Source organism: Ranitomeya variabilis, chromosome 3, assembly GCF_051348905.1.
Source record: "Ranitomeya variabilis isolate aRanVar5 chromosome 3, aRanVar5.hap1, whole genome shotgun sequence".
Lineage (NCBI taxonomy): Eukaryota > Metazoa > Chordata > Amphibia > Anura > Dendrobatidae > Ranitomeya > Ranitomeya variabilis.
In genome coordinates this window covers 89,608,197-89,628,457 of record NC_135234.1, presented here as the reverse complement: position 1 = coordinate 89,628,457, position 20,261 = coordinate 89,608,197, and the positions used below count along the sequence as shown (strand labels likewise).

General features: G+C 42.3%; 1 protein-coding gene and 1 long non-coding RNA gene across 2 annotated transcripts in view; both read left to right on the top strand.

Moving 5' to 3' along the window:
* Window positions 1-20,261, top strand: part of LRRC75A (leucine rich repeat containing 75A) — a 444,884-nt gene that overhangs the window by 26,014 nt on the left and 398,609 nt on the right. The gene's annotated exons all lie outside the window — the stretch shown is intronic.
* LOC143815287 (uncharacterized) overlaps window positions 1-20,261 on the top strand; it is a 46,989-nt gene that overhangs the window by 12,964 nt on the left and 13,764 nt on the right. The window contains exon 2 of the long non-coding RNA XR_013223715.1: window positions 7,524-7,582. This is a non-coding gene — a long non-coding RNA (uncharacterized LOC143815287). The remainder of the gene's footprint in view (window positions 1-7,523; window positions 7,583-20,261) is intronic.

Here is a 20,261-nt window from a genome sequence, read left to right as displayed (position 1 = left end):
GGACTCAAGTATCGGACGGTATTCCTGATGGTTCCCAGGGTCTGAAGGAGAGGAAACTCTCCTTCAGGCCCTGGGATCCATATTAATGTGTAAAATAAAGAATTAAAATAAAAAATATTGCTATACTCACCTCTCCGACGCAGCCTGGACCTCACCGAGGGAACCAATCAGAAGCCGTGATGTCACGGAAGGAAGTAAACGCGCGCATTTTAAGCAAAGAACACTGCCGGTTCCCTCGGTGACGTCCAGGCTGCGTCAGAGAGGTGAGTATAGCAATATTTTTTATTTTAATTCTTTATTTTACACATTAATGTTGTTTCGATACCGATACCCGATACCACAAAAGTATCGGATCTCGGTATCGGAATTCCGATACCCGCAAGTATCGGCCGATACCCGATACTTGCGGTATCGGAATGCTCAACACTAGTCGTAACATTTTGATATTATGATATGCGTCACCCGATGCCTCACCACCCGGCGCATCACCACTTGGTGGATGCACGTTGTGACGGCAGAGGCTTAGTCACAGCAGAAACTGTTGCCCAGAGTGAAGCAGGTTGAAGAAGATGCGTGCGATGGTCGAAGGTAAAGAGAAGAGGCGCGAAGGACTTCTTTGTGGCACAGGTGAGCAGTGAGTTAAGTATTATTTTTTTACCCTTTTTCTGACCCTCTACCGATCAACAAAATGGCCAATATCTTCGGAATTTGCATAGTGCAAATTGCAAAAAAACTGTATTTTGTAAAATTTTAGTAGAAACCAACACCACGCAAATAAATTTGCTCTTCTATTTTATGAAGTCAAAGAAAACTAGGGAACCTACTTGTTTTTTAATGTAGTGGCTGGGGTAAAACTGATAACTGTATACAGTATCTTGCTGATTGGGAGACTGTGTGAGCGTTGCTGAGTTAGGGGTTCCTCACTGATAAAATATTCATCACTTGTTTTACTGAGCAGCTGTTCTTCTCTGGTAGTCCCATTTCCTTTCTCTGGAGATATTAATATATTATGGAGTGTCTCGGTTTCATCAGATAAGTAGGGATTTATAATTCCAGTTGTAGACTTTCCACTCGTCTGTGTTTGTCTCCATTTATTATGCTACAATATACTAATTTAGACATTTCATTGTCGCACCACTACTTGGTGCAGCGCCCCAGAGTCCTGGTCGTTGCAGTATTGTCGCTCTTCCACCAGGGGGAGTGATATTACATCTGATGGTACTAAAGGAGTTCACCTGACCAGGTATCACAGTCACACACTACACTTCACACTCCGGCCACCAGGGGGAGCAAAAGGTCCTATCTATTAGGCCACTCCTCACACTCGGGTAAAACTGGGGGTTGGATAGGAAGTTAGAGAGAACGCTACTGGGTGAGACCCAGGAAAGACCTGTCAGGCAGACAGGGGGAGAAGGAGGAACATCTGAGCTGCAGACAGAGGTCCCTGTCAGGGGTGGGATCCTGGCAGAGACTGAGCGAGAGATAGAACGTTACGGAGCTGCGCCTGCACCTCATTGCGGCAGCATCTTAAGAAAGGACAAGAAGCGGAGTATATTGTGGAGAAGTGAGAAACGAGATCACAGCACAAGGAGATAATACCAGGAGGAGTCTTGCCTTAAGATCATGGCAACATCCTTCTGAGGCGCGTAGCCGGTGGCCGGAACACCGAGGGAGTAAACGCATTACTTCAGACAACGGCAGGGCAGTTAACTCTAGGTTGGCTGTCTCGCCTTTACCCCTATGAAGACAACGGAGGCAATTGTGGGAGAGGGGCGTCACTAGGGTCCCTATAAAATAGCTCCAGGCCTACCCCGTCATACGGGTGCGTCCTAGCCATATCATCTGGGGGACGGAGAGAGAACATCAGAAATATACACGAGTTGTGAGGACTATCCCGTGGTGCTCAGCAGGGAGGTACTACAACACACAGGCGCTAGTAGGAAGGCTACTGATTTCCACCTGCAAAGGGAACTCTGGATGTGCCTTCGGACCAACCGGACTCAGCCAGCCCTGTTAGCAGTGCTCTGGATTGTGGACGCTGAAGTCTACAGTAAAAGGTAAAGAGACTGCAACCTTGTGTCCTCGTTATTTACTGCGACCTATACCATCATCATCTACCTTACTGAGAAGCCCTGGGGATACACTTCATCTGTGGGAAGGTATTCCATCTAGCTGCCATAACATCACCCCAGCGGACCCCTAAGCAGCGTCGGTAACTCTGACCGAACACCACAGGTGGTGTCACGAACACCGTACAAACTACTAACTACACCCCTTTGATTGGGCGCCCCTTAGCAGGTACCCCACTGCCCTGCGCCTGGGGGCGATCCACTTGGCATAAGAATGATTTAATTTGAGGTTATTTTATATTTATATTTCTCTGTCACTGTACATGTCCACATTATACAAATTAGATCTATTCCAGGGGAAAAAGAAAAAATCTGCCCCTTTAGCGTCATGTGTTAAAACTAGCTAGCCTACAAGTCAGAGGCTGACTTACTAACAAACTTGACAATGTTAGGCTTTCTAGGGATTTGTAGCCAAACCTGAGTCGTCTGCAAATGGACAAAAGCACCCATTCTCTTTGGAGAAAACTCTGGTTTGACTAAATATCCTACAGTGGTGCTTGAAATTTTGTGAATTTCTGCATAAATTTGATCTAAAACTACATTACATTTTCAAGAAAGTAGAAATAAATCAAACAAATACATAAAAAATATTAGACTTTGTAATATTTTCATTGAGAAAAATATTTTAATATTACATATCTGTGAGTGACAAAAGTATGCGATTAGGATTAGCAAATAATTTGGAATTGAAATTAGAGTCTGGCATTTTCATTCAATGGGATAACAATCTAGTGTGAGTGGGTGACCGGTTTAAATAAAAACAACTGGGACCTATCAAAGCCCGATCTACTCAACGTTTGTGGAAGTGTTTCATGGCACAAACAAAGATGATTTTTGAGGACCACAAGAGAATAAATATTAATACTCATCAAGCTGGATTAGGTTAATAAACCATCTCTGAAGACTTTGGATTCCACCCATCCATGGTGCTGCAGTTTGTGCACAAGTGGAGGAAATTCAAAATCATTGGAGTGATTTTTGGTCTATCACTGTTCATCAGGAGTGATCAATCAACAAAGATCATATAATGGTTTGGTCACAAAGGAAACCGATATAACCTCTAATCAACTAAAGCTCATGATAATGTTTATGAGTTCACCATCGGGAGGACACTGAACAACAATGGTATGTATGGCAGGATTGTAGTTTGCTAAAGATGACATGAACAAGCCAGAAGGCTATTGGAACAATTTTTTGTGGACAGATGAGAACAAAATAGATCTTTTTGGTTTTAATGAGAAGAGTTATATTTTGGGGAACAAAGGCACTGCATTGCAGGATAAAAAAGCTCATACCATCTGTGAAACACGGTTTTGGTAGTTTTATGGTTTGGGCCAGTTTTGCTGCATTTTGGAACGGATGACTTGATATCATCAATACAACTATGAATTCTGAATATTATAAGCCAATTTTAGAGGTAAACCTGAGGACATTTGTCCATGGCCTGGATGTCAAAAGAACCTGGATCATGAAGCAACCACACAAGTCCTTCTACAAAATATTAGTTAAAGAAAAATACAGTTTTAGGCCTCTTTCACACATCCATGTCTCCAGTACGTGTGGTGACAGTTTTCACACGTACTGGAGACACTGACACACCTAGACCCATTCAAATGAATGGGTCTGTGCACGTCAGTGTGTTTTCATGGACCATGTGTCCGTGTGACCCTGACGTCCATTTTTTACCATCAGCATGGGCCACAAAACATTCCGCACACGGAGAACACACATGGATGCCATCCATGTGATACACATCGGTGTCAGAGAAGAAGCGTTACAATAAGCGCTCTTCCCCGGCGCCGGGTGCTGAAGACGGCTCTCTTTATTCTCCCCTGGCCTGCCAGTGATCGGCGCAAGCAGAAAAGAATGATGAGAGTTATATTCATGTCAGAATAATGACAGCAGGTAGGGTCTTTTGGGACTATTACTCCCATCAACCTACACCTGCTGCCGCTAATAATAGTAACAGCAGGAGCGGATGATGGAGGTATTCCTCACCCACCGCCTGTGCTATAACCAAATAAATGAATGAAAAACCCGGCGTGGGTTCCCCCGTATTTTCTATAACCAGACAGGAAAAACTCACAGCTGGGGGCTGCACCCTCAGCTGTCAGCTTCAGCAAGGCTGGTTATCAAGAATAGAGGGGTCCCCACACTGTTTTTTTTTAAATTATTTAAATAAATAATTTTTAAAACGGTGTGGGGTCCCCCCAATTTTTGACAACCAGCCTTGCTAAAGCGGACAGCTCAGGGCTGGTACTCTCAGGCTGGTAAGGGTCTATGAATATTGACCCCTCCCAGCCTAAAAATAGCAGCCCGCAGCTGCCCAGAAAAGGCGCATCTATTAGATGCACCAATTCTGGCGCTTTGCCCGGCTCTTCCCACTTGCCCTGTAGCGGTGGCAAGTAGGGTTTATATTTCTGGGGTTGATGATACCTTAGTATTGTCAGGTGACATCAAGCCCACGGCTTAGTAATGGAGAGGCGTGTATATGACACCTATCCATTACTAATCCTATAATTATATGGTAAATTAAGACACAGCCAGAATAAAGTCTTTTATTAAAAACAAAACACAGTTTTTCTTTTTTATTTAAAAATAAAATAGTTTTCAACCTGGACGGTGCCTAGATGTGACCGTCCATGCTGAGAAGCACTGGTGAATTAGCTGCTTCGAGCGCCGCGTCATTGACCAGCAGTGACATAATCGAGGTTCCCAGCTGGGCTGAACTGCGGTGACCTCATCATTGGCATTTTCCCATGTCTTCAGCACCCGATGCCGGGAAACTGCTTATTGTAGCGCTTCTTCCCTGCCGGCCGTCCATGTGGTACTGATGCGGACACAGTTGCCACACGTGTGCCGCAAGTATTACACACACAGACACGGATATCTCCGTTACCGGTTTTTCTGGTACCAGAAATAAACGGACGTGTGAAACCGGCCTTAGATTGACCAAGTCAAAGTCCTGACATCAATCCTATAGAAATATTTTTGAAGGACCTAAAGGAATAAGATCATGGGAGAAATCCCACCAACTCAACATAGTTGAAGCTGTTTTACAAAGAGGAATGGGCTTACATTTCTCCAAACTGATGTGCAGGACTAATTTACAATTACTGGAAAGGTTTAGATGCAGTTATTGAAGCATCTTCCACAATAAAAAAAAAGAAAAAGTCTAATATTTTTACTCATTTGTGTAGTTTTCTTTATCTACTTTTAGGACTTAAAATTAAATTTAAACTTAATGTAGTTTTAGGTTGAATTTATGTAGAAATGTGGAAAATTGCGAAGGGTTCCCTAACCTGCAAATGTCACTACAGGTTAGGTGGCAAAACCTGTTAATAGGTAGAACACAGATGTTTAAAAAAGCATCTTTGAAAAGGTGACAAAGCTGATTTCTTCCTACTGTGGGAGAGCTACCATAATTTATTTATCATTTTCCCAGGCAGCTTTGCTTGACCTGAAAGTCTCCCAAGTACTGTACAATTTGGCAGTAAAATACCAGAAAGCAAGAGATACAGTTCTAGAGCACAGGAGCTTATGCAGCAGCATGTATTGCACATGTATATTACCAAAAGAAGAGGCAAATAAAACAAGTGGCTTGGAATAGATTTATTGATAACAGCAGTTATCGCTCAGTCCATTTCTGGATTGTTGTTCTGCAGTGGACCATATACAGTGGGGAAAAAAAGTATTTCATACACCGCTGATTTTGCAAGTTTTCCCACCTACAAAGAATGGAGAGATCTGTAATTTTTATCGTAGGTACACTTCAACTGTGAGAAACAGAATCTAAAAATAAAGCCCAGAAAATCACTTTCTATGATATTTAAAAAATTCAATTACATTTTTTGCATGAAATAAGTATTTGATTCCCTACCAACCAGCAAGATTACAAAAAGATGTCCAAAAGCATACCTATGCTAGTAGGAGGGTTCCTTCACCGTGAAGAGAAATCCCAGAAAGCATGGAAGGGGTGTGTGCATTAACACTAACCCAATAAATAGGTACAAAAATACCTTAACACACCACTCAGAGAGAAAAGGTAAAAAGGTATCAAATTTTATTAAAGTACAATTAATACAGATACTATATATATATAAAATCAGACGTTAAGAGGAAAGGATTTTAACTCAAGCAAAGTGCACAAACAAGATAGAGGTGATGAGTATATTCAGGCTCTGGGCTTATACAGTATGTAAGGCATCAATATATTAACATGCATAAAGAGACATAACAAAATTAGTGCAAAAATGCATGAAAGAGTTAATCAGAATATAGCAGCCAACACATACCCATATAGTCCGCCTGTCCTCAATATCACTGAAACCCCGACGTGCGTTTCGCGTACCGCTTTATCAAGGGGAAGGAAAGTTGTGCCAGAATTCTGGCTCTCACAGACCTGTGTGTATCTTTGGGAAGCCCTACTACTCTGCACTCATTACCTGTATTAATTTCATCTGTTTGATCTCATTACCTGTATGGTAAAATCCTGCCATGTATGCAAGGTCTCCCTGCTCCATCAACACTTGTCCAGGCACATTTCAAGTTTGTTAATGACCATCTGGATGGTCCAGAGGAGGCATGGGAGGAGGTCATGTGGTCAGATAGATTAAAATAGAACTTTTTGGTATCAACTCCACTCACTGTGTTTGGAGGAAGAAGAAGGATAAGTACAACCCCAAGCACATGTCTAGTCATGAAGCATGGTGGGGGAAACCTCATACTTTGGGGGTGTTTTTCTGCAAAGGGGCAAAACGACTGCCTCATATTTAAAGGAGGATGAATGGGGTCATGTATCATGAGATTTTGGCTAACAACCTCCTTCCCTCAGTAAGAGCATTGAAGATGGATCGTGGCTGGGTCTTCCAGCATGACGATGATCCGAAACACACAGCCAAGGCAACTAAGGAGTGACTCTGTAAGAAGCATTTCAAGGTCTTGCAGAGGCCTAAACAGTCTCCATTCCTGAACCCAATAGAAAAATTTTTGAGGGAGCTGAAACTCAATGTTGCCCAGCGACAGCCCCGAATCCTCAAAGATCTGGAGAAGATCTGTTTGGAGGACTGGGCTAAAATCCCTGCTATAGTATGTGCAAACTTGGTGTAGAACTGCAAGAAACATGTGACCTCTGTAATTGCAATCAAAGGTATCTGTACCAAATAGTAAGTTCTGTTTTTCTATTGTATCAAACACTTATTTCATGCAAATTAATTATGTAAAAATTATAGAATGTGATTTTCAGGATTTTTTTAAGATTCTGTCTTTCACAATGGAAGTGTAACTATGATAAAAATTACAGACCTCTCTATTGTTTGAAGGTGGAAAAACTTGAAAAATTGTCAGTGTATCAAATACTTATTTTCCTTACTCTACATTCTGTTTATTATTTAGAAACTGAGAACTGGCAGCTGTGGCATCAAGCATCGTGATTACCGATGAGCATTGACATGGTAATATCTGGCTGTCACCACAGATTCCTTCTACAAGTTCTTTGGCTTTGCGGCCTACATAGTATCTCTGAAAATGAATCTTGTTTTCTATAAAGTGCCTTATATACGGAAGGACATACGGAAGGAGAAGTAATCCTCACAATTTTTATTGTCTTTCTTTTTTACTGATGTCTATCTGTATTAGTGTTGGGTTGCTAAAATTTTTCAAATTGGCTCCTGTAGTTGTCTTACTAGTTCCAGAAATGTGCAGTAGAATAGGTGATAAATGTATGATTGCTGGGGTCTATTCCCCACCAATATTAACAACACGGGTCTCGAAGAGAACACATTTAGTCTTTCAGTCCTATAGTAGTGAATATATTGGCTGTAATGCTTGTGCACCACCACTCCATTCACACAGGGATCGGTTATCGGGATCAAAGTATACTACTTGGTGTGATTTCTGCAGGAAAGCTTTGGCTGTCATTATGCAGATAATGGGGGCTCTGGGTGTCATTATGGGGGGAGCTGGATGTCACCATTCGGCCTCTGAATGTGGCTCCCAACCCTCTTTCAGAACTGAATGTGGCTCTCAAAAGGTAAGAAAAATTGGAATTCGCTGATCTACGATATATAATTATTCTTAAACGTTTCTCCTCAAAAATTGTGATTTTCTGCAGAATAGGATTCTTCTATCATGCTTGGTTATTATTAGTAGTTACTGCACAATTACTTATTTAGTGGTTTTCTGAAATGTACTAAATCATAGCAATGAAAAGATAGTCCCTAAATACATGGATATAAGGGGGGCAACACAAAGGAACAGCTTGGACATGATAGATGTTCATATATTTCCAAACCCAGCAAACATCAGAGTCTGTGTGCAATTAGGTACAACCTTGGATGTAGATGCCCGAGATGCTCCAGTGTTCTTATTGTTTACCTTGGAATCCCAGTTCCGCTGCCTGTAATAACACAGGCTGTCCAGATGGGAGAAAGGGAGCCCTGCATTTATTCGTCTGCGTTGTCATTCTTAAGTGTATGATTAAAACCTTTAGTTGAAACTCTTGTAATCGCATCGCATGGACTAATGACTGTGATCAGCTCACATTTTTTCTCGAGTCATGTTATTTCGCTCACTTTGATCCTATTAGGGGAAGATTCACCACATAATGCTATAAATACTTTGTGGAAGTTCACTATACACATATATCAGCCATTAGCTAGCTAGTATTTGCTGATAATGGTGCCAGTATTTTTGGGTTTGGTTAGCAAAATAAGCCCAAAATGTAACTATGTCATTACCACTGGGGCTGAGACATTCTATGAGCTGCTAAGAGAAATACAGGATAATAGTTATAATCAATTTCATAATTAAGGATGAGCAACTTTCGGCAGAGACAGACTGCCGTATTTCTCGTGCGAGAATTGCATCACACTGCATGGACTGGCCCAGCACCTCTCCTGACCTGAGCAGGACAGTATGATGGATTTCTATGCAGCTGTCAAGCTCAGGTCAGGAGAGCCGACAGCCAGTACGAGGTTTACGATGGGATTATCGCATGAGAAATACGGCAGTCTGTCTCTGCCCTTAAAAAGTTTATGTCATGAATCATTTTTACAGCAAAATCATAAAAAAACTGATTTCATTACTTATTTACTTCAATGAGTCCTGGACAGAATCAGTTTCCTTCCCCCTCTGGCAGCTGATGATATGGACCCTTCTTACTACCTCTGCAAAAGGAGTCTTCTCAGACGTACTGCCCTTTCATCATCTTTATTTTTATATAGCGCTAACATGTTCCGCAGCGCTTTACAGTTTTGCACACATCATCATCACTGTCCCTGATAGGGCTCACAATCTAAATTCCCTATCAGTATGTCTTTGGAATGTGGGAGGAAACCGGAGTGCCCGGAGGAAACCCACGCAAACATGGGGAGAACATACAAACTCCTTGCAGATGTTGTCCAAGGTGGGATTAGAACCCAGGACCCCAGTGCTGCAATGCTATCCACTGAGCCACCGTGCTGCCCTTTCCTAATAAGAGGGCAAAATGCTATTTCTATTGGCTATTTTACAATGGATAGTGGACAGAGGCCTGTGTGTGGGGAGAGTGATTGAGCATGTGTGACCACCAGTAGTCAGCTCATTAAATTTATGTGCATATTACTTTAAATGCCAAGTTCTGTCATAATATGTAAGTAAATGTCATCAGTCATTTGTTCATTGTTAATAACAAACATTGTACATTTTTTTCAATCTATACGATATTTAATTGTATCCATTAGCTTTGAAAGCATATACCCTATTATGTCTATTTAGCCATATTTACATTTATGATAGTGATTTCACTGCCGATGGGAGCCATCGACTTTAGGAGTTTTTTGCATTCACTGGTATGAGTGTGTCTAAAGGTACCTTCACACTAAACGATATCGCTAACGATCCGTGACGTTGCAGCGTCCTGGCTAGCAATATCGTTGTGTGTGACAGGCAGCAGCGATCAGGATCCTGCTGTGATATCGCTGGTCGCTGAATAAAGTTCAGAACTTTATTTGGTCGTCAGACCGGCGTGTATCGTTGTGTTTGGCACCAAAAGCAACGATACCAGCGATATTTTACACTGGTAACCAGGGTAAACATCAGGTTACTAAGCGCAGGGCCGCGCTTAGTAACCCGATGTTTACCCTGGTTACCAGTGTAAAATGTAAAAAAAACAAACAGTACATACTTACATTCGCGTCCCCCGGCGTCCGCTTCCCACACTGACTGAGCGCCGCAAAGTGAAAGTGAAAGCACAGCACAGCGGTGACGTCACCGCTGTCCCTTGCTACTGCCGGCGCTCAGTCATTGCAGGAAGCGGACGCCGGGGGACGCGAATATAAGTATGTACTGTTTGTTTTTTTTACATTTTACGCTGGTAACCAGGGTAAACATCGGGTTACTAAGCGCGGCCCTGCGCTTAGCAACCCGATGTTTACCCTGGTTACCCGGGGACCTCGGCATCGTTGGTCGCTGGAGAGCGGTCTGTGTGACAGCTCTCCAGCGATCAAGCAGCGACGCTGCAGTGATCGGCATCGTTGTCTCGCTATCGCTGCAGCGTCGCTTAATGTGAAGGTACCTTTAGTAAGTAAGAGTGGCTCCTGTAGAGATTGGAATCCAGCTGAAATGGTAATTACCATCTAGGTTTGTTCCTGCAAGAGATAAGCTGTTCCCAAACTGTCTGTCAGCAGAAAATAACACCGCGTTCCCAACGTTCCCCTGTATGTCTGGCTTTAGTATCCTGTGGATTGGTGTACATTGTTATAACATATACACCCCCTTAGCAACTTTTAGAGATAGACTTTACAGCATCTACATGAACTATAGGAACCTGTAGTGTAAACGGTACATTTTTATTGACTCTAGGCATGCTCTGTGATCTGTGCAGAGGTCATTGTGCAGGGAGGGAGGAGGTGAGCTGTGATCTTCATCCATTGGAAAAAGTAGATTTTGTGCTTTTTATAGGTACCTGTATTTTTCATTGAATGCTAGATAGTTGTGATGACAATGACTACTGATAAGGTATTTTCTACAAAACCAAAGCTATCAGTCAATTTCAGACTCAAAGTCCAGTGTAAAAACTGCATTATTTATATTTTCAAAAATACCTGAAATTTTTAAAATAAATAAATTACATTTAAAGAGGTGGACCGAAGGCAAAGCATTTTTCTCCTAATTCCTTATTTAGTCTCATAATCTAAGCTATTTTCTAATATACCTGCTTTAGCAATTCCTTAGCGTTCCCTAACTACACTAACTACTTTTGTATTTTTTTTCTCTACTTCCTGTCTGACAATTCATTTGCGTATCACAATGCATGCTGGGAGGCTCAAACAAAACATAATCAGAGGGCAGTGGTGTGACAGCTTCGGACACTCCTGCATTTCAGGGGTTGGTCCCTGCTCCGTCTCTGAGTGTCTCCCATGTCCAATCTCTCCCCCCTACGCACTCTCCCCCAGTCCCAATGTGGTGAACGCAGCATCTGCTCTGTTGTCTACTTAGGTGAATAGTAATAAGCCGGCAACAGAGTAGTAGTGTTGCTCTACCCGGCAGGGACCAGTGACGGCTCCTCGGGGGTGGAGCTAGTGACACCGTTCTGCTGCCAGCTTATTACGATTCAACTAAGCAGAAAGCATGGATGCTGCGCTCATCGCACAAGGCCCCCGGGGGAGACACTGCAATTACACATGTTTCGTTATACACATTTATTTCTTTTGTGTGTATTAGAACAACACAAAAAAAAAGAGAAAAGAAATGAAAAATTGGGTATCAATTTCATGCAAAACCTCAAAAATGAGCCAGACATATTAATAAAAATACATTTAGCATAAAAACGTCATTAAAAAAAGTAGGTCATTTTCTAATGACACATTCCCTTTATGTTTTGAAGATAAACAGTATTGCATATTATGCTCCATTTTGCATCTGCTGTGAATATACGGTAATCACCAATGTTAATAAAAGGTGGAACTTCATTTAAACAACATTTGCCCTCCGAAGTTTTCTGCAGTCATTTCCATATCACCAAATGCAGGAAGTTCTAGAGCTGTTTAACATTTGACATTCCTGTTCAGTTGAGGGGATTATGGATCTGTACAGAGGAATGACTTCTATATACACTGAGGCCCAGTTACTTCTCCTGCGAATAATACTTCAAAAATCTATTTAACAAGATACAATGCACTGCCGGAATCCATTGTAACACCATAGAAATCTTTATAAGAGTTTTCTGATAATCTCCATTCTCCGAACACTACTATTGTAGTATAATTTTATTATGGCCCCTTTTTAATTAATTATGATTAATTTCTTTTCCCATGGACAGAACACGATAACAGTTTTCCTTAATAATATTTAAACCTTCTAATAGAAATTTCCACACGTTATGTTGAACCAATGGTGCTTACATCTTTGGTCAGGTAGGGCTGTTTTTTTAGTGAATTAATGTGTTCATCAGATACTTTTTAGTATTAAATTTCGAGTTTGAAAAGTATTTGCAGGAAAATAGTTGTTGGAAGGTCAAATGATGAACAATGAATTGTTTTTTCTGGGATCAGAATATTGATGGCCTAGTGTCATGATTGGTCATCAGTATCAGATAGCTGATGGTTCAACTCTGGGGACCGCCACTAATCAGGTGTTTGAAAGGGGCCGTGGTGCTTGTGAGATCGCTGCAACCTTTTGGCAATCGGCCCTAGGAAGGAGCAGTGAGGCGAAACCCGGGGTCAGGCTACGATTGGCGTGCTGCTTGCGCCTTGTTAATGCACTTTTATTACTTTCCTTGTGAAAATGGTGAAATCCTATCTTGGATATCCATTACCCGGCTGGCTTACAATATATTCGGTTTACTTTCTGAGGTCATCTACACCAAATACTGGAAGATTTGGAAGTGAAGAAGGGATATGTGCTTGCCATGTAGACGTGTTTGTATTCCACACTAGTGATGAGCGAATATACTCTTTACTTGAGATTTCCCAAGCACGCTCGGGTGTCCTCCGAGTATTTTTTATTGCTCGGAGATTTCGTTTTCATCACCTCAGCTGAATGATTTACAGCTATTAGCCAGCTTGATTACATGTGGGGATTCCCTAGCATCCAGGCAACCCCCACATGTACTTATGCTGGCTAACAGATGTCAATCATTCAGCTGAGGCAATGAAAACGAAATCTCCGAGCAATAAAAAATACTCGGAGGACACCCGAGCGTGCTTGGGAAATCTCAAGTAACGAGTATATTCGCTCATCACTAATCCACACGCATCCCGACCCTGTACATGTGGTAAAGGAGAGGAATTCTGGAGATCATATTGCATGCTACAAAGATTGTGTTTGCAGTAAAATATAAGTTATCAATATTCTGATTCCAGACAACTCCTTTAAAGGAAATCTCCCCATTAAGACATTTATAGCATATACAGCTCTGGCAAAAATTAAGAGACCACTGCAAAATGTTCAGTTTGTCTGATTTTTCTCTTTATAGGTATGTTTTTGAGTAAAATGTAATTTGTTCTTTAGTCTATAAACTTCTGACAACATGTCTCCAAATTTCCAAGCAATACAGTTTGTATTTTTTTTCTGAAAAAGAGAAATGGTCAAATTTTTTTTTAAAAAAACAGTGCTTTCAGACCTCAAATAATGCAAAGAAAACAAGTTCATAATAATTTAGAAACAACAATACTATTGTTTTAACTCAGGAAGAGTTCAGAAATCAATATTTTGTGGAATAACCATGATTACCGTATATACTCGAGTATAAGCCGACCCGAGTAAAAGCCGACCCCCCTAATTTTGCCACAAAAAACTGGGAAAACTTAATGACTCGAGTATAAGCCTAGGGTGGAAAATGCAGCAGCTACCGGTAAATTTCAAAAGTAAAGATAGATACCAATAAAAGTAAAATTAATTGAGACATCAGTAGGTTAAGTGTTTTTGAATCCATATTGAATCAGGAGCCCCATATAATGCTCCATAAAGTTTGATGGGCCCCATTAGATGCTCCATATTAAAATATGCCCCATATAATCCTGCATAAAGGGTAATAAGGGCCCCATAAGATGCTCCATAGAGATATATGCACTATATAGTGCTGCACAAGCGTTATGGCCCCATAAGATGCTCCGTACAGTCACTTGCCCCATATAATGCTGCACAAGCGTTATGGCCCCATAAGATGCTCCGTACAGTCACTGCCCCTTATAGTGCTGCACAATCGTTATGGCCCATACAGATGCTCCGTACAGTCACTGCCCCTTATAGTGCTGCACAATCGTTATGGCCCCATAAGATGCTCCGTACAGTCACTGCCCCTTATAGTGCTGCACAATCGTTATGGCCCATACAGATGCTCCGTACAGTCACTGCCCCTTATAGTGCTGCACAATCGTTATGGCCCCATACAGATGCTCCGTACAGTCACTGACCCTTATAGTGCTGCACAATCGTTATGGCCCCATACAGATGCTCCGTACAGTCACTGCTCCTTATAGTGCTGCACAATCGTTATGGCCCCATACAGTTGCTCCGTACAGTCACTGCCCCTTATAGTGCTGCACAATCGTTATGGCCCCATACAGATGCTCCGTACAGTCACTGCCCCTTATAGTGCTGCACAATCGTTATGGCCCATACAGATGCTCCGTACAGTCACTGCCCCTTATAGTGCTGCACAATCGTTATGGCCCCATACAGATGATCCGTACAGTCACTGCCCCTTATAGTGCTGCACAATCGTTATGGCCCCATAAGATGCTCCATACAGTCACTGCCCCATATGCTTTTGCTGCGATAAAAAAAAAAATCACATACTCACCTCTCTTCGCTCAGGGCCCCCGGCACTTTCAATATTTACCTGCTCCTCGTGCGGCTCCGTCTTCAGCACTGACGTTCAGCAGAGGGCGCGCACTGACTACGTCACCGCGCCCTCTGAACTGAGCGTCACAGCCAGAGGACGCTGATGACGGAGCCGCACCGGAACGAGGAGCGGTAAATATCACGCAGCGCTGTATACTCACCTACTGCTGGCGCGGTCCCTGCGCGTCCCTGCTTCTTCCAGCGCTGCATCTTCTTCCTGTATTGAGCGGTCACAGTTACCGCTCATTACCGAAATTAATATGCGGCTCCACCTCTATGGGAGGTGGAGCCGCATATTCATTACTGTAATGAGCGGGACCATGTGACCGCTTAGTACAGGAAGAAGATGCAGCGCTGGAAGAAGCAGGGACGCGCAGGGACCGCGCCAGCAGTAGGTGAGTATAATTAGATAGCCCCCGCCCCCCCTCCCCTGCCGACCCCCGGGTATGACTCGAGTATAAGCCGAGAGGGGGACTTTCAGCCCAAAAAAATGGACTGAAAATCTCGGCTTATACTCGAGTATATACGGTATTAATCACAGCTCTCATGCGTCTTGGCATGCTTTCCAAGAGTCTTTCACACTGCTCTTGGCGCAAAAAATGTAAGCAGTTCTTCTTTGTTTGATGGCTTGTGACTATCCATCATCCTCTTGATTACATTCCAGAGGTTTTCAATGGGGTTCAGGTCTGGAGATTGGGCTGCCCATGACAGGGTTTTGATGTGGTGGTCTCTTATTTTTTGCCAGAGCTGTATATTGCCAACACGAGGGTATGTAAAGTGACCTCTTAATATTTCTTCTTTTGTCTCTTTCTTCACTACTTTTGTATTGATTACTTGCTCTATTTGCTTGTTATTTCCCCAATTGTAAAATGCTCATGCTGTGCAAAATGCTAGCATTATATGTCTAAAGAATATTATGTTTTCATAACTCTTCAGCGGAGGAAGCCCTGCACATTTATGACCACTTCTCACTTGTTCGACTATAATAAGCTGCTGCATGCCACTTTGGCTTAGCAAAACAAACACAAGGAAACTGAAATAGGTGATACAATAGAGGGGATCACCCTCTCTGAAGATTTAATATATTAATGAATTGCAATAGCCTGTTTTACGTGTGATTTTATATACTGTATCCAGCAGAAGGTTAGTTATCCTGTGCATAGGGTTAACAGCTAGAGATAAGCCCAGGTGGGCACACAACAAGCTGCATCCTGTTTAGCAGTTAGTTAGCTACAGAACATCTAAGGTCTTAAGAAGTTCCAGAAACAAGTTCTACAGAAACTGACCCCTACTACTAACGGCCGGAGTGCAGAGATAGAAAGTGAAGTAATAAGAAGGTTCCTTTCATTATCAGTGAGAACCTGCCTGGTAGTTAACAGATGTGAGGGAGGCCTAATTTCCCTGGGCAGCTAGAAGGAGTGGGCTATAGGACAACATGCGAAACCGATCTTGGAGGGTTAGCCAACTCTTATTCCGACCAAGAAGGAACACGGGGTCTCTACTGTAGTGAAGGATAGAGAAAATTGAAGCTCTGAGCTGGAAAGCTCAGAAGTATTGAAACCACAATGAAAAATAGACTCCTAAAAATTTCAGTCCCTAGAAAACCCTAGTAATCACCCCACCTGACAGGGGTGGTTGACACCTAAGTGTTGGCAAAATGGCGCCCCTCGCCCCATGTTGGTAGCCCTGAAAGCCCTATTAGAGTCCTAGAGCAATATTTAAAAAACACGTTCAGTGAAAAATAACCACAATAATAAAAAAAAAATGTATATGATCATAATAGGAAAAAGAGAATAAGGTTTGTGGCTGAAAACAATCAGCTGCTCAATAATATACACGTCTAGCCCTATACAAAGCGCCTCTTTGATATAGATATATAATATCTATATCTGCATTGTTGTTTCACCTAATGGCTATATACCGTATATATATATATATATACACTCACTGGCCACTTTATTAGGTACACCTGTCCAACTTCTTGTTAACACTTAATTTCTAATCAGCCAATCACATGGCGGCAACTCAGTGCATTTAGGCATGTAGACATGGTCAAGACAATCTCCTGCAGTTCAAACCGAGCATCAGTATGGGGAAGAAAGGTGATTTGAGTGCCTTTGAACGTGGCATGGTTGTTGGTGCCAGAAGGGCTGGTCTGAGTATTTCAGAAACTGCTGATCTACTGGGATTTTCACGCACAACCATCTCTAGGGTTTACAGAGAATGGTCCGAAAAAGAAAAAAAATCCAGTGAGCGGCAGTTCTGTGGGCGGAAATGCCTTGTTGATGCCAGAGGTCAGAGGAGAATGGGCAGACTGGTTCGAGCTGATAGAAAGGCAACAGTGACTCAAATCGCCACCCGTTACAACCAAGGTAGGCCTAAGAGCATCTCTGAACGCACAGTGCGTCGAACTTTGAGGCAGATGGGCTACAGCAGCAGAAGACCACACCGGGTACCACTCCTTTCAGCTAAGAACAGGAAACTGAGGCTACAATTTGTACAAGCTCATCGAAATTGGACAGTAGAAGATTGAAAAAACGTTGCTTGGTCTGATGAGTCTCGATTTCTGCTGCGACATTCGGATGGTAGGGTCAGAATTTGGCGTAAACAACATGAAAGCATGGATCCATCCTGCCTTGTATGGAGCATCTTTGGGATGTGCAGCCGACAAATCTGCGGCAACTGTGTGATGCCATCATGTCAATATGGACCAAAATCTCTGAGGAATGCTTCCAGCACCTTGTTGAATCTATGCCACGAAGAATTGAGGCAGTTCTGAAGGCAAAAGGGGGTTCAACCCGTTACTAGCATGGTGTACCTAATAAAGTGGCCGGTGAGTGTATATATTAGTCATGATCCAGACCGGATTTTGAGTCCTGTTTTCCCTTTTAACCTTTCTCAGCCTCTGTCTGGGTTCAGGTTGGCTATTTATCGCCGCTGTTTCCTGCAGGCGATGTCAGTTATAGCTTTTGCCTAGTGCTGCTGTAGCTGACTCTGATTGCTCTGATTTGTCCTGTGTTGCTGTCTGAACCCGTGTCTCTGTTTTCCCCTATTACCGTCTTGACTCCGTGTTTGCCGTTAGTGTGCTGACTCCCTAGTTTTGACTTGGCTTGTATCCTGACCTGCTTTTGTCTTTTGGCTTATCCGCTCCTGACCATTACTGACTCCCTGGCTTGGCTCTGACCATGAGTTTGCTTATTTCTTTGGTACTGCGCTACAGTCTAGGATTTGACCTGGCTTGTTTGACTATTCTGCTGCCACCTGTGGTAGCCTCACTGCTGCACTACAGGACAGCTCTGTATAGGTGCAGACCTGCTTCCACTCTATTGCCATCTAGTGGAGCCTGCACCTTCCTGCATTGCAGCAGCGTGACATATACTGTATATTATAGATACAGAGTCTTTCAAAACAGCCTCAATTTTTGGTAAAAGGAGTCATATCTGTTAAGTAACTTATTAATTCAAACGTAAGGTGCCTATAAATTCATCCTAAAAATAACGCTCAGCGTCAGACAAATATGCAAGAACATAAATACCGGGATATATCCCAGATTGGTTATCCCATCAGAGTCTAGACATGGATCAGTATGAGACAACACTCCCCAAATATGGGTCACAGATATATATCCCTCATCTCACACTTGATATTCAACCCGTTCAGCAAAAATAGAGATGCAACTATATACACAGTTTTTAGACAATCTGATAGGGTCCCATAATCAAGGATACATATCCATCACAGCCATTAATCTGGAGTTAATGTGAAAAAAACATGATATTTATCAGCCATCAGTAGAGATCATTCCCTCATCCCACAAGTACTCTATCACTTTGAAATTGTAGCAAAGGCATCAAGATATGCTGTAACTGAAGCTAAGCATGAGCCTCTGCCTAATGCAGAAGAAATGTTCAATTACTCTGTTTTTGACCAAGTGTTGAAACCCTATTTGAAGCATGCAAGTAAAGACATTTTTAACTTTATACAACTGACTCTGTCACAAAACATCAAGGTCCCTGTACCATCATACACTTGTGGCCAGAAGAGGGGTGAGCAGCAACCCCCCGAGATCACACACATTCAGGGGTACCGTAACTGGTTGTTTAGGGCAGGGCTGTGGAGTCAGTAAGCCAAACCATCGACCCCAACTCCTCAATTTCCCTGGCTCCAGGCGCTGGCTCCATGACTCCAACTCCTCAGCTCTGATCACTACTGAGCATGTGCATAAAGTGCAGCACAGATTCATCTCAACTAAAAGCCGAGATCCTTAGTTCAGGAACAGATTAAACATTTATAGGACATTTTATAACTTTCCCAAATTCCTATGAAACTATTTACAGTACATCCTGCACTGAACTACTGATCCCAATTCATTATGTATTTTACGAGTCAGAGTCAGTCCATTTTATACCACCTCCGACTCCACCACAATGGACACCAACTCAGACTCTACAGCCCTGTTTAGGGACTGCGAAGCAAACCTCGCCGAGGATGGTCCCTTACACGTGCAGCAGTGATGCTAACTGGTGGTTTAGTCGATACTTTATGATTTTATGCCATTGATGTAATAGAAAATCAGGTCTCCATACAGACATCATGGCCAACTGGGGATAGACTTGTGTTTATACATTGTAAGGGGGGGACAAAACAGCCACCTTAACCATTGAGGAAAAAGGGAATGTCTCAGTACACTCTCTGTAGGCACTATAGCTAATCTCTAGTCTCACCTCACAGCTTTACACTAATGGAGCTGAGTCAAGCACCAAGAATAATAGCAGGTAAATATGACACATAGACACTAAATCACTACGTGAAAAATTGTAAAATGTTCAATATACTTTTGGCGGCATTTATCAAGATCTATTCATTCGTTTTATGACCTTATCATTTGGGCACAAGTCACTATTGTGCAAACGTCTGTCACTTTTTGGCATTGTTAGCCGGGCAAGAAGTCATAATTTTTACTTAAAAATAAGCTATAATCTGAAAATGACATCTTGCCTATATGAGAGTTTTGTGTTATATGTATTTTATTTTAGTTTTTATTTTGCCAATGTTTATCTTTTTTTAATATCACTATCTTTATTAATATAAAATTAAATAAATAATCTTACAGTTTTCACAGTGGCCACTGGGACATTTTTAGACTCCTACTTCCTGTCCTTTCATACAGAGTTTCCAGGAGTTTTCTCATCAGTGGAGGCACGATTACAATGACGCGTAACTCCTCTATACACATCTGATAACCAAGAATCCACCCATCATAATAATGATGTCACAGCTGACGCTGCCCCCTCCCAGTCATTAGAT